The sequence below is a fragment of the Lithobates pipiens genome, unplaced genomic scaffold (genome assembly GCF_037356315.1).
Source record: "Lithobates pipiens isolate NorthernLeopardFrog02 unplaced genomic scaffold, aLitPip1_a1.2 Scaffold_10, whole genome shotgun sequence".
NCBI lineage: Eukaryota > Metazoa > Chordata > Amphibia > Anura > Ranidae > Lithobates > Lithobates pipiens.
The window spans coordinates 102,149,704-102,172,929 of NW_027507686.1; the positions used below are offsets into that span (position 1 = coordinate 102,149,704).

General features: G+C 47.4%; 9 pseudogenes; 7 read left to right on the forward strand and 2 right to left on the reverse strand.

Moving 5' to 3' along the window:
• Window positions 1–2,351: 2,351 nt before the first annotated feature.
• Window positions 2,352–2,470, reverse strand: LOC143947193 (5S ribosomal RNA; annotated as a pseudogene).
• A 159-nt stretch (window positions 2,471–2,629) lies between these two features.
• LOC143952666 (5S ribosomal RNA) lies at window positions 2,630–2,748 on the reverse strand (annotated as a pseudogene).
• A 1,425-nt stretch (window positions 2,749–4,173) lies between these two features.
• On the forward strand, window positions 4,174–4,292 carry LOC143947149 (5S ribosomal RNA; annotated as a pseudogene).
• A 378-nt stretch (window positions 4,293–4,670) lies between these two features.
• LOC143956697 (5S ribosomal RNA) lies at window positions 4,671–4,789 on the forward strand (annotated as a pseudogene).
• A 971-nt stretch (window positions 4,790–5,760) lies between these two features.
• LOC143952577 (5S ribosomal RNA) lies at window positions 5,761–5,880 on the forward strand (annotated as a pseudogene).
• Window positions 5,881–16,120: 10,240 nt separating this feature from the next.
• Window positions 16,121–16,239, forward strand: LOC143946222 (5S ribosomal RNA; annotated as a pseudogene).
• A 696-nt stretch (window positions 16,240–16,935) lies between these two features.
• LOC143943706 (5S ribosomal RNA) lies at window positions 16,936–17,054 on the forward strand (annotated as a pseudogene).
• A 378-nt stretch (window positions 17,055–17,432) lies between these two features.
• Window positions 17,433–17,551, forward strand: LOC143955841 (5S ribosomal RNA; annotated as a pseudogene).
• Window positions 17,552–17,868: 317 nt separating this feature from the next.
• LOC143954386 (5S ribosomal RNA) lies at window positions 17,869–17,987 on the forward strand (annotated as a pseudogene).
• Window positions 17,988–23,226: the final 5,239 nt, after the last annotated feature.

Below are 23,226 nucleotides of genomic sequence, written 5' to 3' on the forward strand. Positions count from 1 at the left end.
ATCAGGCACGGGGTGCGCATCAAACGAACACGGAAGGAACAGCTTGCTAATCTGTTTTTGTGAACTTGCCTCTGTGGAAGCCAAACATAAACATGCCCCCTCACGGACCTTAGAGATTGAATTGGGGACACTCCATACCCAGATTACTGACCTACTCCATTATAAAGCGAAAGAGGCACTCCAGTTTTGTCATAAACTGACGTAGGAGTCAGGGGACAAATGCGGAAAAATCTTAGCCAGGTCGGTAAAGGAGTTGAAATCTCCCTCTTACATACCACAGTTGATAGATGAGAATGGCCAGAGGGCCTCTACCCCAACCCAAATAGCCGAAGTCTTTGAAAAATGTTACTCTGATCTCTACAACCTGCCCGATTCAGGGTCTGGACAGGACAATATAGACAGATATGTAACCGGTAAACTTTCTTAGCTCACTCCCGAATTCCGCTAAGAAGCGCCATGTGGTGCTATAAGGATTTACCCACAGAATTGACGTCACATCCCACTATAGGGGCTTAGTTGAAAGTCAGTCACCTGATCGCTACCCAAAACACACTCACGTCTTTGACTTCCCCCCTATTCCCTATACGTGGCCATCCAAACTTTGAACCGGGGACCCACTTAGAAATTCCAACCTAGACAATTTGTCTAAATTCGTCATTGATGGAAAATGGCCTTCTTTCTCAACCCTAACAGATCCGACAGGGCTTTTCGCACTGCCTTTTTGGAGAGCGGCGCAACAACATCATTTTCTCCATTCCATCCCCAATCCTCAAACGTTCGCCCGCCCTCAGACAGAGTTTGAGACTCTATGCAGAAGCGAAGGCCCTTTGGCCCACATTCTCTCTCAAACAGATTACCCACACTTAACCTGTCTGTCCAACTGGGAAAAGGACCTTAATTACTCGTTTCCCCCAGCACAGAGACAACGCATTATCACTTTGGCTCTCAAAACCTTGCTGTGCACGAAGATACAGGAGACGAATTTTAAACTTCTCACCAGGTGGTATTTGACACCATCAAAGCTGCATAAATGTTTCCCCTCTTCCTTGAACATATGCTGGAGGTGTGGAGAAGAAGAGGGCACGTTGCTCCACATTTTTTGGTCCTGCCCCAGCTTGGTGGACTTCTGGACAGAGATCCGATGCATAACACAAAAATTCACAGACTTCATCCAGGAAGAGGCTGCATTCTTTCTCTTGCACCATTCACAGATTCCCATTAAGAAGTACAAATTTTTTTTTTTTTTACGGCATGTGATAAATGCGGTGAAATCCTGCATCCCTCTCTATTGGAAAATATGTTCCCCCCCCTTTCATTACTCACTGGCTCAGGAAAATAGAGGACATTAAAAAAAATGGAGGACTTGATCCTCACATCACAAGGTAAACAAGAATTTTTTAAACAAACCTGGGACATCTGGAATACCTTTATATTCTCGCTGGAAGGATGTCGCCTGCTATCGCCTTAGTGCTCTGAGCTTTCCTTGACTGGCCCCTTGGACAGTGGCTGCCATCGTGTCTCGTTGATCTTTCACCCAACGATCAGCTTATATGAGATCTCCTGATATTTACTGCAGAGTGACGACTTATGGGCGAAAAAGAGTATTCTGTCCTTCTGTGGTTTGGAGAATGTAGTTTGTAAGTCCCTTTTCCATTTAGCTAGGAAGGGCGGATCCGTGGAGTATTGTGCGTCTGTCAGGATTTGGTAGGACCTAGAGAGAGAACCAAGAATTGGACCATCATCCAGGCAAAGTTCCTCGAAGGGGTGGAATTGTCTAGGGACACATTTTCTGGGCATGCCCGGCCTTGAGGAACTTTTGGGTGGAGGTGACCGCGACGATAAATACTCTCACAAATGATAGTCACCCTGGAAAACAAGCGAAAAAAAAAACAGGTCAACGCCAGCTACATAAAAAGAAGAATACGGCACCTGGTATTCCAAGGCCGTCTCCCATTCAAGTACTAACTAGGCCCAACCCTTCTTAGCCTCTGAGATCAGAAGAGATAGGGTGCTTTCAGGGTGATGCAGCTGTAAGCGATCTCTTTAGGCACTCTCAACCCTCTTGACAAATGCCAAGATGATCACATTGGGAAACAAGCGAAAAAAACAGGTCAACGCCAACAACATAAAAAGAAGCCTGCGGCATCTGGAAAACCCAGGCGGTCTCCCATCCAGGTACAAACCAGGCCCAACCCTGCTTAGCCTCTGAGACCAAACGAGATTGGGTACTTTCAGGGTGTTGTGCCCATAGGCAATTTCTTTGTGCACTCTCAACCCTCTTGACACATGCCAAGATGGTCACCTTGGGAAACAAGGGAAAAAAACAGGTCAACGCCGTCAACATAATGAGAAGCCTACGGCACCTGGTATTCCCAGGCTGTCTCCCATCCAGGTACTAACCAGTCCCATCGCTGCTTAGCCTCTGAGATCAGATGAGATTGGGCTCTTTCAGGGTGATTTGGCCGTAGGCACTCTCTTTGGGCACTCTGAAGCCTCTTGACAAAGGCCAAGATGGTCACCTTGGGAAACAAGGTAAAAAAACAGGTCAAAGCCAACAACATAAAAAGAAGCCTACGGCATCCAGTATTCCCAGGCGATCTCCCAATCAAGACACTAACCAGACCAGATCCTTCTATGGCACCTGGTCTTCCCAGGCAGTCTCACATCCAGGTACTAACCAGGCCTGATGCTGCTTAGCTTCTGAAATCAGATGAGATCGGGTGCTTTCAGGGTGATGTGGCCATAAGCGTTCTCTTCAAGACACGCCCAACCCTCTTGAAAAACGCCAAGATGGTCGCCTTGAGAAACAAGCGAAAAAAACAAGTCAAAGCCAACAACATAAAAAGAAGCCTATGGGCTTACAGCGGACCTTAAAAGATGGGACCCACTAGCTCTGTCATGGTTCGGACGCTGTAATGTGTTGAAGATGAACGCGATGCCACAACTTCTGTATCTACTACAAGCCTTACCTATCAAAATACCCCAGACTTTCTTTCATGCGGTTCATCTCAATCTTTATCAAGTTCCTCTGGCGCGGCAAACATACTTATCCACAAATGGGAGTGGGACTTAGGCATCACATCTACCCCACAACAGATAGGGAAGATGCTGACCATCACCAATGACTCCGGTTATAGCTAATCCAGACTTCCCACCGGGATTTACCAACAAGAAACTGCGACAGTTGACAGTGGTGGGGAAACAGCGTCTGGGAGAGGTGTGGCCCTCGGGAGGGCTCCCGACCACGCAAACTGTCGCCGAGCTTTCTGACCCTCCGCTTGACTTGTTTAGTGCTTATCAACTTCGTCACTTTCTTCTGGCCATACAAAGGGCCCCCTAAACTCCTAGAGACCTGACACCCTATGAATCCATCTGTCACAAAAGGGAACCTGTGCGACACACCCTCTCCCTCCTGTACAACCTATTGAGTAGTCAGGAAGAGGAGTCGACCCCCACCATTTATCCACAAATGGGAGAGGGACTTAGGCATCACATCTACCCCACAACAGATAGGGAAGATGCTGACCTTAGTACATAAAGCTAACATCGCAACCAATATCAAGAATCAGGATACAAGATAGTCTCACGCTGGTATAGAGTCCCATACCTTCTGAATAAAATGAATAGATCGATCCCGGATGTTTGTTGGAGGTGCAATTCAGATACCGGGACCATGGGAGAGGGTGTGTGTGTGCGATAGACACACCCTGTCCCTTTTGTGACAGATGGATTCATAGGGCGTCAGGTCTCTAGGAGTGTAGGGGGCTCTTTGTATGGCCAGAAGAAAGTGACGAAGTTGATAAGCACTAAACAAGTTAAACGGAGGGTCAGAAAGCTCGGCTCAGCGTATTCTTCTTTTTATGTTGTTAACATTGACCTGTTTTTTTTTCGCTTGTATCTCAAGGTGACTATCTTGGCATTTGTCAAGAGGGTTGAGAGTGCCCAAAGAGATTGCCAATGGGCACATAACCCTGAAAGCGCCCGATCTCCTCTGATCTCAGAGGCCAAACAGGGTTGGGCCTTGCTAGTACCTGGATTGGAGACCACCTGGGAATACTAGGTGCTGTAGGCTTCTTTTTATGTTGTTGGCCTTGACCTGTTTTTTTTTTCACTTGTTTCCCAAGGTGACCATCTTGGCGTTTGTCAAGAGGGTTGAGAGTGCCCGAAGAGATCACCTACGGCCCCATCACCCAGAAAGCGCCCAATCTCATCTGATCTCAGAGGCTAAACAGTGTCGGGCCTGGTTAGTACCTGGATGGGAGACCGGCTGGGAATACCAGGTGCCATAGGCTTCTTTTATGTTGTTGGCTTTGACCTGTTTTTTTCCCTTGTTTCTCAAGGCGACCATCTTGGCGTTTGTCAAGAGGGTTGGGCGCGTCTTGAAGAGAATGCTTACGGCCACATCACCCTGAAAGCACCCGATCTTGTCTGATTTCAGAGGCTAAGCAGCGTCAGGCCTGGCTAGTACCTGGATGGGAGACTGTCTGGGAAGACCAGGTGCCATAGAAGGATCTGGCCTGGTTAGTGTCTTGATTGGGAGACCGCCTGGGAATACCGGATGCCGTAGGCTTCTTTTTATGTTGTTGGCTTTGACATTTTTTTTTTTTACTTGTTTCCCAAGGTGACCATCTTGGCCTTTGTCAAGAGGCTTTAGAGTGCCCAAAGAGAGTGCCTACGGCCAAATCACCCTGAAAGAGCCCAATCTCAACTGATCTCGGAGGCTAAGCAGCGATGGGCCTGGTTAGTACCTGGATGGGAGACAGCCTGGGAATACCAGGTGCCGTAGGCTTCTCATTATGTTGTCGGCGTTGACCTGTTTTTTTTCCCTTGTTTCCCAAGGTGACCATCTTGGCATTTGTCGAGAGGGTTGAGAGTGCACAAAGAAACTGCCTTTGGGCACAACACCCTGAAAGCGCCCAATCTCGTCTGGTCTCAGAGGCTAAGCAGGGTTGGGCCTGGTTTGTACCTGGATGGGAGACCACCTGGGTTTTCCAGATGCCGCAGGCTTCTTTTTATGTTGTTGGTGTTGACCTGTTTTTTTCGCTTGTTTCCCAATGTGATCATCTTGGCATTTGTCAAGAGGGTTGAGAGTGCCTAAAGAGATCGCTTACAGCCGCATCACCCTGAAAGAACCCTATCTCTTCTGATCTCTGAGGCTAAGAAGGGTTGGGCCTAGTTAGTACTGTATGGGAGACGGCCTTGGAATACCAGGTAGCGTATTCTTCTTCTTATGTTGTTGGCGTTGACCTGTTTTTTTTCGCTTGTTTCCCAGGGTGACTATCTTGGCATTATTCAAGAGGGATGAGAGTGCCCAAAGAGATTGCCTATGGGCACATCACCCTGAAAGCGCCCAATCTCCTCTGATCTCAGAGGCTAGAAAGGGTCGCGCCTTGTTAATACCTGGATGGGAGACCGCCTGGGAATACTAGGTGCTGTAGGCTTCTCTTAATGTTGTTGGCGTTGACTTGTTTTTTTTGTTTGTTTCCCAAGGTGACCATCTTGGCGTTTGTCAAGAGGGTTGAGCGTGCCTGAAAAAATCTACTATGGCCGCATCACCCTGAAAGAGCCCAATCTAATTTGATCTCAGAGGCTAAGCAGGGTTGGGACCCGGTTAGTACCTGGATGGGAGACCGCCTGGGATTTATCGATGCCATAGGCTTTTTTTTTTAAGTTCTTGGCATTGACTTATCTTTTTTTGTTTGTTTCCCAAGGTGAACATCTTGGCGTTAGTCAAGAGGGTTGAGAGTGCCTGAAGAACTCTCCTACGGCCACATCACCCTGAAAGAGCCCAATCTCATCTGATCTCAGAGGCTAAGCAGGGTTGGGACCAGTTTAGTACCCGGATGGGAGACCGCCTGGGATTTCCAGATGCCGTAGTGTTCTTTTTATGTTGTTGCCGTTGACCTATTTTTTTTCCGCTTGTTCCCAAGGTGACCATCTTGGCGTTTGTCAAGAGAGTTGAGAGTGCTGAAAGATATCGGCTACGGCCACATCCCCCTGAATCTGTTCCATCTCATCTGATCTTGGAGGCTAAGCAGGGTCAGGCCTGGTTAATGCCTCGATGGGAGACCGCCTGGGAATACCCAGGCTTCTTTTTTTTTTCAAATATAATTTTTTCTCCAAACAAGGGAAGACGGTCCCCCGAGTACATAATGCAACAGAGAAATACAGAGCAAAAAGCAGCTGAACAATACTTGATACAGGTATATTCGCAACTGTGAGTCTGCCTTCCATCAATCACAATGATTCGAGGCACAGATAAAGTACTGTACCAAGATCCAGGGTCACACAAACCCCAGGTCCCTCCGGCATAATCCATCCAGAGGGGGGTGTGGGGCCGTCATTCCCAATTTTCCACTTTTTCCAAAAGAGAGAGGGGGTGGAGGGGGTGAGAGATAGGGGAGGAAGGCAGAAAAGAGAAGGGGTGAAAGATCAGGAAATGAGAAGAAGGGGAGGAGAAACGATGGCAGCCACTGTCCAAGGGGCCAGTCAAGGAAAGCTCAGAGCACTAAGGCGATTGCAGGCGACATCCTTCCAGCGAGAATATAAAGGTATTCCAGATGTCCCAGGTTTGTTTAAAAAATTCTTGTTTACCTTGTGATGTGAGGATCAAGTCCTCCATTTTTTTTTAATGTCCTCTATTTTCCTAAGCCAGTGAGTAATGAAAGGGGGGGGGCATTTTTTCCAATAGAGAGGGATGCAGGATTTCGCCGCATTTATCACATGCCGTAAAATTGATTGTTTTTGTACTTCTTAATGGGAATCTGTGAATGGTACAAGAGAAAGAATGCAGCCTCTTCCTGGATGGAGAAGTCTGTGAATTTTTGTGTTATGCATCGGATCTCTGTCCAGAAGTCCACCAAGCTGGGGCAGGACCAAAAAATGTGGAGCAACGTGCCCTCTTCTTCTCCACACCTCCAGCATATGTTCGAGGAAGAGAGGAAACATTTATGCAGCTTTGATGGTGTCAAATACCACCTGGTGAGAAGTTAAAAATTAGTTTCCTGTATCTTCGTGCACAGCGAGGGTTTGAGAGCCAAAGTGATAATGCGTTGTCTCTGTGCTGGGGAAAACGAGCAATTAAGGTCCTTTTCCCAGTTGGACAGACAGGTTAAGTGTGGGTAATCTGTGGGAGAGAGAATGTGGGCCAAAGGGCCTTCGCTCCCGCATAGAGTCTCAAACTCCGTCTGAGGGCGGGCGAACGTTTGAGGATTGGGGATGGAATGGAGAAAATTATGTTGTTGCGCCGCTCTCCAAAAAGGCAGTGCGAAAAGCCCTGTCGGATCTGTTAGGGTTGAGAAAGAAGGCCATTTTCCATCAATGACGAATTTAGACACATTGTCTAGGTTGGAATTTCTAAGTGGGTCCCCGGTTCAAAGTTCGGATGGCCACGTATAGGGAATAGGGGGGAAGTCAAAGACGTGAGTGTGTTTTGGGTAGTGATCAGGTGACTGACTTTCAACTAAGCCCCTATAGTGGGATGTGACGTCAATTCTGTGGGTAAATCCTTATAGCACCACATGGCGCTTCTTAGCAGAATTCAAGAGTGAGCTAAGAAAGTTTGTTTTGATTCCAGTGCAATACACGCCCCAGATGGGAGGCCAGGTAGTAGCGTCGCAAGTCAGGGAGAACCAATCCTCCCTGTTGTTTAGACAATGTCAGCTGTGACCGCTTAAGTCTGGGATTTTTGTGGGCCCAGTTAAATTGAGTGAGCAAGGATTGAGCTTGCTTAAAAAACGGGACTGGAATCTGGATCGGAGGGAGCTTGGAAAAGATAGGTAAATTTAGGGAGTATGTTCATTTTAATGAGATTGCATCTCCTGAACCAGGAATGGAGGCCAGAATGCCACCCGTGAAGCAAACTGCGGATCTTAGTGAAAAAGGGTGGGGGGAAGTTCAACATAAATGTACGCGCGATGTCCGGTGGAATGTAAGTACTTAAGGGCTGTATGGGTCCATTTAAATCGAAAATTGGACTGCAAGTCTATTAACGTTTGCGGGGGGACTGCAACCCCCATGGCCTCTGATTTCAAGAAGTATCCCGTATATCTGGAATTCCCGAAGGAGATTTGGCAAGGAAACTCTGGGATTCGTCAGCGAGAAAAGCATGTCATCCACGTAGGCAGATATCTTGCACTCAATAGTACCCATTTGAAGTCCCGTTATGTCTGAGTTTTGTCGAATTGTGGAGAGAAAGGGTTCCAATGACAGGGGCGACAGGGGGCAACCCTGTCTGGTCCCATTCCCAATGTCAAGGGGAGATGAGAGCACCCCATTCGCTTTGACTTGAGCTGAAGGGCGTCAGTATATCTTACTTATCCATGCCAGCTTCCGTTCACTCAGACCTATATGGCGAAGGACCGAGAACATGAATGTCCATTTGACCCGATCAAAAGCCTTCTCGGCATCAGTACTCACGAAAATACAAGGGGTCCCAGATGACTTTGCTTTATGGACCAGGGTAAGCACCTTAATGGTGTTGTCCCTATCTTCCCTGGTGGGAATAAAACCCAACTGGTCAATATGTATAAGGGACTGCAAGTGATGTGCCAATCACGTGGCGAGGATTTTAGAGAATAGTTTTAGGACCGAATTTAGGAGGGAAATGGGTCTGTAGCTCCCACATAGGCCCGGGTCTTTGCCCTCCTTAGGTATCAACGAGATGTGGGCTCTAAGGGTATCCTCATGAAAATCCCTATTCGAGCTCAGAGTATTAAATAAATTCACCAAGCGCGGGCCGAGAATAGGGAGGAAGGTCTTATAGTATTGTGCGGTATATCCGTCAGGGCCCGGAGCCTTACCCACCTTGGAGGTCCCACGGCCATCTGGACTTCTTCCAGTGTGATCGGGTCCTCCAAGTACTCCCATGATTCCGATGAGAGGGTTGGTAGACCAGAACCGGTTACATATCTGTCTATATTGTCCTGTCCAGACCCTGAATCGGGCAGGATGTAGAGATCAGAGTAACATTTTTCAAAGACTTCGGCTATTTGGGTTAGGGTAGAGGCCCTCTGGCCATTCTCATCTATCAACTGTGGTATGTAAGAGGCAGATTTCAACTCCTTTACCGACCTGGCTAAGATTTTTCCGCATTTGTCCCCTGACTCCTACTTCAGTTTACGACAAAACTGGAGTGCCTCTTTCGCTTTATAATGGAGTAGGTCAGTAATCTGGGTATGGAGTGTCCCCAATTCAATCTCTAAGGTCCGTGAGGGGGCATGTTTATGTTTGGCTTCCACAGAGGCAAGTTCACAAAACAGATTAGCAAGCTGTTCCTTCCATGTTCGTTTGATGCGCGCCCCGTGCCTGATAAGTACCCTGCGGAGTACTGACTTGTGAGCCTCGCAAATTATCCCCGGGTCGGAGTCCTGCGTTTAGTTTTCTTGTAAATAAAGGTCCAATTCCCTGGTCACATCTGCTAAAACTTCCGTTATCTGGAGGAGGCTCTCATTAAGGTGCCAGAATAGAGACCTAGGTGAGGGGTTCCTAGAGAGGCTGTAGGTAAGGGCTACAGGAGCGTCGTCGGACCAAGTAATATGGCCGATGGAGGAAGAGCTCACCAAGTGCAGTTGGTCATGTGGAATCAAGAAGAAGTCTATCCTCAAGTATGATTTGTGAGGGGAAGAGCAAAAAGAGTAGTCCCTTTCCCCAGAGTGTTGCAGACGCCAGACATCAACTAATTGGTCATTCAGCAAACACTTAGTAATCCGCTTTCTAGAGGAAATGAGGAGCGAGGAGCAAGAGGCAGAAGTGTCAACCGATGGCGAAAGCCTGCTAGAGATCAGAATGGAGACTGCCTTGGTCTTAGAGGAGGGATTAGTAGCATGGTAGACCTTAGGGAAGGATCTCGACCGTAGAAAGGGGAGGCTAGTATTTTTAAAATGTGTTTCTTGTATAAAGGCCACATCAGTACAGGAAGTCTTCAGTTCTCACAGGAGGATCCACCGTTTTTCAGGGGAGTTCAGTCCCTTAACGTTTAGAGAGGTGACCTTGACTGAGTCTGCCATCGCTCCTCGGGGAGGGGGAGGGGGACGTCAGAGAAAAGCAAAGAAAGTTGAACCAAGGTAGGTTTTGGGTAGGTAATGGATGGCGGGAACTAAGGGGGAGAAAGGAAGGGCAAATGGAAGGAAAGGTAAGGGGAAAAAGAGGCCGGGCACCTCAACCCCAGGGGGAGAGGGAAATTAAGGGTTGTCCGCACTCAATAGTACAGGAAGGGTATACTAAAACAGCACAATTATGCTATAGCGCTTACCAGATGTACACTGGGTTTAAAGCGCTGTCCTACTTGGGTTGGCGGGTAGACAGGTCGGAGAGGGAGCCCCCGAATCCTAGTCCCCCCAGTCCCGGCAGTGGTAAATGTCACGTCTGATACCGGCATAAAATAAAAGACAATCAGTAACATCATAGAACCAAAAAACAATAGTATAATCAAAACAGAGGTAGAGCATATAACTGTCAGCACTGAGGGGTCTCCTCGGCTCACCCTAAATGTAGGCATGCACGAGGGAGCCCGTCACAACAGAAAAGGCATGACAGAATGGGATCCACCACCCCCCGTCCCATACCCCAAAAGTACATGCAGTCCCCGAACAAATGCATTCTCCCTTTGGCAGATTGTCCTCTCCTTACCCCCTCTCCCCCGTCCATGCCCCGGGGGAGGGGACACATATGCGGGAATGTCAAGCCCTTCCAGTACAGCGCACTAGGTATAACTCAGACCCCCCAAAGTGAAACTCCCCCCTCTAAGGTCAAGACTCCAAAAGGGAAGATGAGCCGCCCTGGTCTGTACATGAAAGAACCTGCTGCCAAGGGGTTGGGGCCATCATCCCTTCCTCCAATGGGAGATGCCATCGGCATGACAGCCCCATGTCCTGTCAAGTGGTGCCCCTCCGACAATGTCGTCGGGGTATATGTGGAGCATCCAGGGGGAGGCAGGAACCACCCAAACAGTGAGGGGTAAAGCCTCCAAGGGGGACCGGTGTCAGACAGGAGGATAGCGGTGTCTTGTACAAGTTGGTTAATTAGACAAGTCATCCAGTGTGTTCCTGTGAGCAGCAGAAGGAAAGGTCGGTAAGGATTATGAATGGGTGGGGGCCAGGGAGTGCATAAAACTGCCACCAGATGACCGGGGCAGAGAGGGCAAGGGGATGAAAGTCAGATCTGGTAGGTGGGGGCGGGGGTGAGGAGTGTCCCTCATATTACTCACGTTGGCCATACCTTGAAGCTGAGCGCTCTGCATACCCAGGACGTTCTTCTGTATAATCTAACCTATCTGTATATATTAGCCTGTCTTTTGTACACATTAACCTGTCTGTATCAACTAGCCGGTCCTCTGTATACACTAGTCCGTCTGTATACACTAGTGCAGGGGTGCTCAACCTGTGGCTCTCCAGCTGTTGCGGAACTACAAGTCCCATGAGGCATAGCAAGACTCCGACAGCCACAAGCATGACACCCAGAGGCAGAGGCATGATGGGACTTGTAGTTTTGAAACATCTGGAGAGCCACAGGTTGAGCACCCCTGCACTAGTGTATACAGATAGGCTAGATTATACAGAAGAACGTCCTGGGTATGCAGAGATGGAGGCTAGGGTATACAGAGAGAGAGGCTAGAGTATGCATACTTGCTAGTGTATACAGACGGACTAGTGTATACAGAAGACCAGCTAGTTTATATAGAGGGGCTAATGTGTGCAAAAGACAGGCTAGTGTATACAAATAGGCTAGATTATAGAGAAGAACATCTTGGGCATGCAGAGATGGAGGCTAGGGTATACAGAGAGAGAGGCTGGGTTACACAGAGAGGCTGGTGTATGCAGACTTGCTAGTGTATACAGACGGACTAGTGTATACAGAGAGGCTTGGGTATACAGAGAGCTAATGTATAAAGAGCAGCTAGTGTATACAAAAGACATCCAAGGGTATACAAAGAGACTCGTGTATGCAGAAGACCGGCTAGTTAATACAGAGAGGCTAAAGTGTAGAAAACACAGGCTAGTGTATATAGATAGGCTAGATTATACAGAAGAACATCCTGGGTATGCAGAGATGGAGGCTATGGTTACACAGACTTGCTAGTGTATACAGACGGACTAGTGTATACAGAAGGCCGGCTAGTTTATACAGAGAGGCTAATGTGTACAAAAGACAGGCTAGTTTATACAGATAGGCTTGATTATACAGAAGAACGTCCTGGGTATGCAGAGATGGAGGCTAGGGTATACAGAGAGAGAGAGGCTGGGTTACACAGAGAGGCAGGAGTATGCAGACTTGCTAGTGTATACAGATGGACTAGTGTATACAGTAGACCGGCTAGTTTATACAGAGAGGCTAATGTGTACATAAGACAGGCTAGTGTATACAGATAGGCTAGATTATACAGAAGAAGGTCCTGGTTATGCAAGAGATGGAGGCTAGGGTATGCAGAGAGAGAGGCTTGGTTACACAGACTTGCTAGTGTATACAGACGGACTAGTGTATACAGAGGACCGGCTAGTTTATACAGAGAGGCTAATGTGTACAAAAAACAGGCTAGTGTATACAGATAGGCTAGATTATACAGAAGAACGTCCTGGGTATGCAGAGATGGAGGCTAGGGTATACAGAGAGAGAGGCTAGAGTATGCATACTTGCTAGTGTATACAGGTGGACTAGTGTATACAGAAGACCGGTTAGTTTATACAGAGAGGCTAATGTGTACAAAAGACAGGCTAGTGTATACAGATAGGCTAGTGTATACAAATAGGCTAGATTATAGAGAAGAACGTCCTGGGTATGCAGAGATGGAGGCTAGGGTATACAGAGAGAGAGGCTGGGTTACACAGAGAGGCTAGTGTATGCAGACTTGCTAGTGTATACAGACGGACTAGTGTATATAGTAGACCAGCTAGTTTATACAGGGAGGCTAATGTCTACAGAAGACCGGCTAGTGTATACAGATAGGCTAGATTATAGAGACGAACGTCCTGGGTATGCAGAGATGGAGGCTAGGGTATACAGAGAGAGAGGTTGGGTTACAAAGAGAGGCTAGTGTATGCAGACTTGCTAGTGTATACAGGCGGACTAGTGTATACAGAGAGCCTTGGGTATAGTAGAGTAGACAGTGAAGCTCGTGTATACAGAAGACCGGCTATAGAGAGGCTAATTTGTACAAAAGACAGGCTAGTGTATACAGATAGGCTAGATTATACAGAGGAAGGTCCTGGGTATGCAGAGATGGAGGCTAGGGAATCCAGAGAGAGACTATGTTACACAGAGAGGCTAGAGTATGCAGAAGACCGGCTAGTTTATACAGAGAGGCTAATGAGTACAAAAGGCAGGCTATTTTTTACAGATAGGCTTGTGTATACAGAAGACAGTCTGGGGAATTCAGTGAGGCTAGTGTATGCAGAGAGGATATGAGCACGGCTTAAATACAGAACAAAAGTACATTATTTAAGAGTACAGTAGAATATAGTATAAATTATTTAAGATTAAATTGACTTAGCTTGAAAAAATCTAAGTTTAATTCGTTGAGTAAATCGTTGTGTAAATCGTAAATTTATCAGCTAAGTTAACTCTGAGATTATGATTAATTTCACAGTTCCATTACGCGGTCCTTTTCCACTGGTATAGTCATAATGTAATATCACTGATAATAATCGGTAATTGCTATCAGTAAATGTTAAAATTGTAAGACGGTTCACGGTTATGTGGAATAGATATGGATTTAAAAGGGGTACGTTAATTTTCTGAAGCATATGGCAAATGGCTTACACTGCTTTTCTCACATTTTGCTGCGGTATAAAGAAATGTTTTATCACTGTGTTTTAACTATGACAGTTAAGGTGGAGAAAAATAAGTAATACAGAAAATAGAGTCAAACAGTGGAAACGTTTATTATCTCTTTAAACTAGCCTCTCTGTGTACCCCAGCCTCACTGTTTACTCTAGCATCTCTGTATACTCAAGCCTATCTGAATACTCGAGTCTGTATTCTGTATTCACTAGCCTTTCTTCTGTCTTCTATATATACTAGCTTCTCTGTACACCCTTGCATCTCTGTAAACACTGTGTGAACTAGCCAGTCTTATGTATACACTCGCCGACTGTATACACTAGACTCTCTGAATACACTAAACCCTCTGTATACCAACAGCCTGTCTTCTGTATACACTAGACTGTAAAAACTAGCTAGAATACACCAGCCTGTCTTCTGTACCCACTAGACTCTCTGTATACACTACCCAGTCTTCTGTATACACTGTCAGCTTTGATGTATTCCCAAGCCTGTCTTCTGTATACACTAGTCTCTCTATATGCACTGTCCTATCTGTATACACTCGACTCTCTCTATACACTAACCTCTCTATATACACTAACATCTTTGTATATACTAGCCTCTCTTTAAACTAGCCTCTCTGTGTACCCCAGCCTCACTGTTTACTCTAGCATCTGTGTATACTCAAGCCTATCTGCATACACAAGTCTGTATTCTGTATACACTAGCCTCTCTTTAAACTAGCCTCTCTGTATACCCCAGAATAACTGTATACTCTAGCCTCTCTGTATACACTAGCATTTCTGTATACATCACCCTATCTGTATTCACTAGCCTCTCTGTATACCCTGGCCTGCCTCTCTATATACACTAGCTTTTCTTCTGAATATAATAGTCTCAGTCTCTCTCTATAACCAAGCCTGTTTTCTGTATACATTAGCATGTGTCCTGTATACACTAGCCTGTCTTCTTTATTCTCTAGCCTCTCTGTATACAATAGCCTGCCATCTAAATAAAATACATACTTTGTATTCCCAACCTGTTCTCTGTATAATCTAGCCTACCTTCTGTATACCTTAGCCTCTCTGTATAAACTAGCCTTCCTTCTATATACACTGCCATTTATGAGGTAAACAAAGAGTCTAGTGTACATAAACGACAGGCTGTGTCCTGTATACACTAGCCTGTCTTCTTTATTCTCTAGCCTCTCTGTATACAATAGCCTGCCATCTAAATAAAATACATACTTTGTATACCCAACCGGCTTTCTGTATAAACTAGCCTACCTTCTATATACACTGCCATTTATGAGGTAAACAAAGAGTCTAGTGTACATAAACGACAGGCTAGAGTATAAAGAGAGGCTAGGGTATACAGAAGAAAGCCTAGTGTATACAGAACACAGGCTAGTACCCTGAGCCTGGGTGAGAGAGGATGAGGAGCATTAGGAGGGCTTGGTCTTCCACATCCGACCAAGTGTTCGGCATGATGTGGCTCAACACGTCCAGCTGCCGAAAATAAGGACAAGCATGGGAGGCACACAACACCCACTGTAAAAGTGCTAGGTTCCTGTATTACCGAAACAGAACACCAGCAATAAGGGGTATCTTCAGGTGTATACTGTGCAGAAGGCACACAACACCCACTCTAACTTCTGCACTGCAGATGCCTGTATTGCAGAAGTTGAACACCAGTAATAAAGGATAGCTTCAGGTGTGTACTGTGCAGGAGGCACATAACACACACTGTAAAAGTGCTAGGTTCCCAAGCAGTAAAGACACTGTCCCTGCCTATCGTCCTCTTTCCCTGACCGCCGCAACACACTATACAAGGCCGCCACACTGGCGGCCTTATATAGTGTGGGGTGTGTACTAAACCCCCCTGAGCTATAATTGGCCACAGGAATCCTTCCTGTGGTCAATTGTGGCTCTCCTCTCAGAGGATGTCACATCTGTTCTTATTATATAGAACTTATTATGCTCCTCGTAAACTTTTTCAATTTGGCTGAAAGGCTGGACGCAAGTTGCCCCGGTGTGGGAACATGGGGGGAGACATGATGCACATGTTTTGGAGATGCCCGAAGTTGATCCGCTACTGGACGGAGGTGACAGGAACCATTGATCGGGTGTTTGGAACCTCCGCCGGGATGGAGGCGAAGTATTGTCTCCTGGGATTAGTTGAAGGAGTTGGAAACCCGGGAAGCAGCCAGATGGCAGTTCTGAGATGCCTATTTCAGGCAAGGAAACTGATTGCCCAACCCTGCTTAGCCTCCAATGTTGGCAATTACTTGTTTTTTTTCGCTTGTTTCCCAAGATGACCATGTTGACGTTTGTCAAGATGGTTGAGAGTGCCCGAAGAGATCGCCTATGGCCCCATCACCTTGAAAGTTCCTGATCTTGTCTGATCTCGGAGGCTAAGCATTGACGGGCCTGATTAGTAACTGGATGGGAGACCAACTGGGAATACCAGGTGCCGTAGGCTTTATTTTATGTTGTTGGCATTGACATGGTTTTTTTTTTCCGCTTGTTTCCCAAGGTGATCATCTTGGCATTTGTCAAGAGGGCTGAGAGAGCCCAAAGAAATCTCCTACGGCCACATCACCCTGAAAGCGCCCGATCTCATCTGATCTCAGAGGCTAAGCAGGGTCCGGCCTGGATAGTACCTAATTACAGGTGCCGTAGGAATCTTTTTATATTGTTGGCTTTGACCTGTTTTTCTTTCGCTTGTTTCCCAAGGTGACCATTTTAGCATCTGTCAAGGGTTTTGAGTATGTCCCGAAGCGTTCGCCTAAGGTCACATCACCCTGAAAGCGCCCGATCTCAGAGGCTAAGCAGGGTCTGGGTCAGATGGCAAACCGCCAGGGTCTATGGTGTTGGCGTTGACCTGTTTTTTTTCACTTGTTTCCCAAGATGACCATCTTGACATTTGTCAAGAGGGTTGAGAGTGTCTAAATAGAACACCTATGGCCACATCACCCTGAAAGTGCACAATCTCATCTGATCTCGGAGGCCTAGCAGTGTACGGCCTGGTTAATTACCTGTATGGGAGACCATCTGTGAATACCAGGTGCCGTAGGCTTCTTTTTATGTTGTTGGCGTTTACCTGTTTATTTTCGCTTGTTTCCCAAGGTGACCATCTTGGCGTTTAACAAGAGGGTTGAGAGTGCACAAAGAGATCACCTACGGCCCCATCACCCTGAAAGCGCCCAATCTCGTCTGATCTCAGAGGCTAAACAGTGTCGGGCCTGGTTAGTACCTGGATGGGAGACCGCCTGGGAATACCAGGCGCCATAGGCTTCTTTTTATGTTGTTGGCTTTGACCTGTTTTTTTCGCTTGTTTCTCAAGGCGACCATCTTGGCGTTTGTCAAGAGGGTTGGGCGTGTCTTGAAGAGAACGCTTACGGCCACATCACCCTGAAAGCACCCGATCTCGTCTGATTTCAGAGGCTAAGCAGCGTCAGGCCTAGTTAGTACCTGGATGGGAGACTGCCTGGGAAGACCAGGTGCCATAGAAGGATCTGGCCTGGTTAGTGTCTTGATTGGGAGATCGCCTGGGAATACCGGATGCCGTAGGATTCTTTTTATGTTGTTGGCTTTGACCTGTTTTTTTTAGCTTGTTTCCCAAGGTGACCATCTTGGCCTTTGTCAAGAGGCTTCAGAGTGCCCAAAGAGAGTGCCTATGGCCAAATCACCCTGAAAGAGCCCAATCTCATCTGATCTCGGAGGCTAAGCAGCGATGGGCCTGGTTAGTACTTGGATGGGAGACAGACTGGGAATACCAGGTGCCGTAGGCTTCTCATTATGTTGTCGGCGTTGACCTGTTTTTTTTCCCTTGTTTCCCAAGGTGACCATCTTGGCATTTGTCAAGAGGGTTGAGAGTGCACAAAGAAATTGCCTACAGGCACAACACCCTGAAAGCGCACAATCTCATCTGATCTCGGAGGCCTAGCAGTGTACGGCCTGGTTAATACCTGTATGGGAGACCATCTGTGAATACCAGGTGCCGTAGGCTTCTTTTTATGTTGTTGGCGTTGACCTGTTTATTTTCACTTGTTTCCCAAGGTGACCATCTTAGCGTTTGTCAAGAGGGTTGAGAGTGCCCGAAGAGATCACCTACGGCCCCATCACCCTGAAAGCGCCCGATCTCATCTGATCTCGGAGGCTAAACAGTGTCGGGCCTGGTTAGTACCTGGATGGGAGACCATCTGTGAATACCAGGTGCCGTAGGCTTCTTTTTATGTTGTAGGCATTGACCTGTTTATTTTCGCTTGTTTCCCAAGGTGACCATTTTAGCATCTGTCAAGAGTTTTGAGTATGTCCCGAAGCATTCGCCTAAGGCCACATCACCCTGAAAGCGCCTGATCTCAGAGGCTAAGCAGGGTCTGGGTCAGATGGGAGACCACCAGGGTCTATGTTGTTGGCGTTTACCTGTTTTTTTTCACTTGTTGTCTGAATAGAACACCTATGGCCACATCACCCTGAAAGCGCACAATCTCATCTGATCTTGGAGGCCTAGCAGTGTACGGCCTGGTTAATACCTGTATGGGAGACCATCTGTGAATACCAGGTGCCGTAGGCTTCTTTTTATGTTGTTGGCAGTGACCTGTTTATTTTCGCTTGTTTCCCAAGGTGACCATCTTGGCATTTAACAAGAGGGTTGAGAGTGCCCAAAGAGATCACCTAGGCCCCATCACCCTGAAAGCACCCGATCTTGTCTGACTCTCGGAGGCTAAGCAGTGTCGGGCCTGGTTAGTACCAGGATGGGAGAACGTCTGGGAATAACAGGTGCCATAGGCTTCTTTTTTTTTTTTAATTAGCACAAGTTTATTGAACATTAAAAGTAAAAAAACAAAGTACAAAGGGTACAGACATCAAACTCTTCATAAATGCAGTACATTAATAGATCATACAATAAAAGAAATTCCCTGACAGCTTTAGTCTTAACTCCAAGACAACTCATTCCACACACGTATGTAAATTCTCTGCCCACCTGTCCCAGATTTTGTGGTATTTGGCTGGACACCCCCGATGTCTATATACCAGTTTAACAAAGGGTAGCTTGCGGTTTATTTCTACCACCCACTCCCGAACGGTAGGTACTGCTGGACGCATCCAGTATTTAGCCACTAGCTTTCGTGCACTGAACAATGTAGAGTGCAAGAACGTGGCCAAAAAGTTATCAACAGTGGCATCAGGAAATATGCTGAGTATGCAACTTTTTGGGTCCAGTTGAAGGGGTGAACCCATATGATCGTGTAAGAACTTAATGATCTGCCCCAAAACGCCTGGATTATTGGGCATTGCCATATGAGATGGTAGAACGTACCAGCCATACTAGAGCATCTGGTTCAGGTTGTAATTAGGGTGGTATCTAGCAATCCGCACCAGGGTGAGATATGACTTATGTACAATGAAGATCTGCGTTAAACGGTCAGGTAGGGTAAGTGAAGCCTGTTTAATATTCTCGAGTGCATCCTCCCATTCCTCACCGTCAAAGGGACCCATATCCTCTTCCCTTCTCATCCTAGCCCGTTCGGTGATTTGCGCCACCAAGCGGGCACGGAGCAAGGTGTACAGGGTCGAAATCAATTTAGTCTGTTCGTCCCCCATTATTACGTCTGTTACCGCTAGTGGCTGTACACCCGGGAGGCCCTGAGCAAACTTTGCACGGAGCGCGTGCCACAATTGCAAGTATCGAAAGTGCATGTGATGGGGTATGTCAAATTCCGCTTGCAATGAAGGGAAATCCCTTATGCCCAAAGGAGTCACCACCTGGTGCAGGTAGATCACTCCCCTAGAAGCCCACAATTCTACAGCAGGTAAGCTATGTAGTTCACGAAGCAGGGGTTTGCGCCATAACGGAGTATGTGAGTGGTAGTAGTCTGCTCCCATTAAACTAAGGGCTAGTTTCCAAATACTCCGGTGGTGTGGTAGGATCCGGGCCCGGGCATCCCTTGCCCCACCACCACGAAAAATCATCTGAAGGGGAGTATGAACGTGGGATTGAGCTCCCCTGCCTACCAAAGCCTGGTATCTGTGACTGTCTGCTTTATGAAGGTGGTAACAATGTGAGATTTGTGCTGCTATATAGTACGTGCGAAAATCAGGGAGAGCTAAGTCCCCCATAGATGTCGGATTTTTAAGAGTGTTCCACGCCAACTTATGCCTAGAAGGGCCCCATATGAAGGTGTTCAGAACACCGTCCAGTGTTCTGAAGAACGCCACAGGGACCATGACAGGGGAATGCCAAAGTACATACAGGAGCTTAGGCAATAAGATCATTTTGGTAATATTGACCCGTCCCATGACCCCAATGGGGAGACGGGACCAAGCCTGAGTCCTCTCTTTCACATACAGAAGCAACGGTTCGAGGTTGCAATGGACATATTTCCGAGGCTCTCTCGTAACCCGCACTCCCAGATACTGGATAGAAGACACCCTGGAGAGCGGGAGAGAGGCGGCACACCGGTCTGGAGGGGAAAGTCGAGAGGTAAAACCTGCGACTTGGTCCAATTAATACGTAGGCCGGAATGACTGCCAAACTCCTCTATGACCTCCAGAGCAACTCGCAATGACTGGTCCGAGTCTTCCAAATACAGCAGAGTATCATCTGCGTACATACTTACAGATTCCTCTAGAGAGCCACATCGGAGGCCTACTACCTCCGGGTGTGCCCAGAGTGCAGCAGCCAGCGGTTCCGCCGCCAAAGCATAAAGCGTAGGAGAGAGCGGACATCCCTGTCGTGTGCCACGGCCTAACTGGAAGGGGTCCGACACCCAACCATTAACCGCTACTCTAGCCATTGGGCGATAATACAGAAGAGTAATCCATTCAATAAAATTAGGGCCAAAGCCAAATTTACCCAAGCACTCCCAGAGATAATTCCACTCAATGGAATCAAACGCCTTGGCTGCATCTAGTGACACCACCACCCTCGACCCCATCCTGTCATGTCCAGCCTGAATATTCATATATAAACGATGGATATTTATGGCCGTGTTTTTCCCGGGCATAAATCCCGTTTGATCAGGGTGAACAAGTGACAGGATAATGTCACTCAGACGGGTGGCAAGTACTTTAGCCAATATTTTTATATCTGCCTGGAGCAGCAAGATGGGACGGTAGGAATCCGGGGAGTGGGGATCCTTTCCTGGCTTGGGTATCACTATAATAACGGCCTGCCTTAGAGTATCTGGTAGGGATTCGGATTCAAATATGTGCGTATATAGTCTCAGTAATTCTGGCACTAGTATCTCAGAGTATTGGGCATAAAAATCTAGGGGAATGCCATCCAGTCCAGGGGCCTTAGCCGCGGCAAGGGAAGCTATTGCTAGGCTGATCTCGTCCGCCGACAACGGAGCCTCAAGAGCCCTAATCTGTGCTTCGGACAGGTGGGGAAGAGAGACATCCTGGAGGTATGCCCCTGTCTCATTTCTCGTTGTATGCACTTGTGACGCATAAAGGGCAGCGTAGTAGTCACGAAACATATTGGCTACTAACGGCGGATCAGTCACTTGCTCACCCCCATGGTCGGTCAACGAAACCACCACCGGGGGTTTGGAGTCCTGATGTGCCAAGTAGGCCAGCAGCTTTCCTGTCCTTTCCCCCTGCTCGAACACCCGTTGTTTAATAAAAAACAGCTTTTGTTTAGCCTGTTCAAACTGGAGGTGTTCAACTAACTTGGTGTGATGTCTTAGCTTCTGGGCCTTAGCGGGTGTGGGGTCAGTGGTAAAGTCAGTGGTCGCCGAGTCTAGCTCCCTCAGGGCAGTGGACATCAGAGTTTTGGAGGTACGTTTCAACCGGTTGATCCGGTGTGATAAAGTGGAGCGTACATGCAGTTTGAAGGCCTCCCAGGTACAATCAACCGAAGCCGTATCCCGATTAGTATTAAAAAAAAAACTGCCACTCGCCCCCTATATCTTCACACTCACTCAAGGCGGTTAACCAGAAAGGGTGAAGCCACCACGGTTTCGGTCCAGTGGGCCGGATCAGTGAGAACGTTGCCCAACAAGGGGCGTGGTCCGACAACGATCTGGCACAGTAGCACGTGTCAACTAGCCTGGGTAACAATTGGCTGGATACAGCAATGTAATCGATACGATGAGTTGCAGAGAAACAGGATTAAATGCGTTTAGACGGATATTTAAATCGCCATAGATCAGTAAGGGAGAATTCTTGAAACGTGCATGCTTAGGCCAGTGTCCCCCTGCTGAGGTCCCCCTCGACCAGGGCACAGTTTATCTACCCCCGGATTCAGAACCATATTAAAATCCCCCAGCCAAATCGCTGGGACATTGGGATGCTGGGCCATAAAAAAGAGCCCCTCCGTAATTAGTCTATGATCATAGGGCGGGGGTATATAATAGGCGAGAATAATGTACTGTTCGCCGTGTAAAAAACACAAATGTGTACAAATATATATCTGCCCTGTGGGTCTGTCTGCAATGAAACTAAAGTACACCCCGCGTGAAAATGACGCATGGGTGGCGTGGTAGGCCCATCCAACCCATGGGCGACGCAAAGCCAGTTGCAATCTCCCAGTGACATGCGTCTCCGCCAGAACCGTAATATCCGCCCTATAGGTTTTAAGACACCCAAATACTGCCGCCCGCTTAAGTTTATCCCGGATCCCTCGGACATTCCATGTCAGTAACTTAAGAGTGCCCATGGTATGGTCTCAGCTACTATCTCAAGGGGGAAAGTAGTACTCATATCCCAGAGCAGGGCTGTACCCATCCCCACAGTTATCAACATAGATACAGAGGAGAGACATTTGCCTGTACCATAGCCAATTAAATCTTGTGCCATAAACTAAACTTACAACATAAAAACCTGTAACGTAACACTTACATCCCATCCCCACCATCCCTGCTCTCAGCCACCCCAACTTAGCTGGAGCTCTCTTCCCAGAACAAAACATTAAACACTTGGCAATGTCAGTAACAATAAGCCACGGGGGTGGACTCTGCTAGGTATGTGCCCAGCAACAAAGCCAATGTCTTCCTCGTCATAACCCGACGGTTAGGCCGGAACCGGACCATGCGTCCATTTTCCACTCCTCTCCCAGTTGTGCGGTGCCCATCACAGCAGCGTGATGTACAAAGCTAACAAAGGGCATGTAGCAGAAGAAGTTTAAAGTGCTGCAGTCTCATGTAGCAAATCAAGGTGTCCTGTGACCCCGCCATTCACCCAAGGAAAGGGCCCATATAGTTCCGCTGAGTGGGCCAACCAAACTGCAGGGGGAAAAAGGGGGTAATATGTAACAAAACGGGGGTAGGCGCAGAGTGTAGGAACAGTCATCATCAAGCTCCTCAGACAAAAAGGGTGGCATCCAGCAGGAGTAGGGGGGGGGACACGGGTAGTAGCTCATGGATTGCATTCAGTTAATAACACACAAGATGTCTGACAGCGGCCTGCTTGCACATAAAAAGAGGGGGGCCAGATAAAGTACTCACAGATCCAGCGTCAA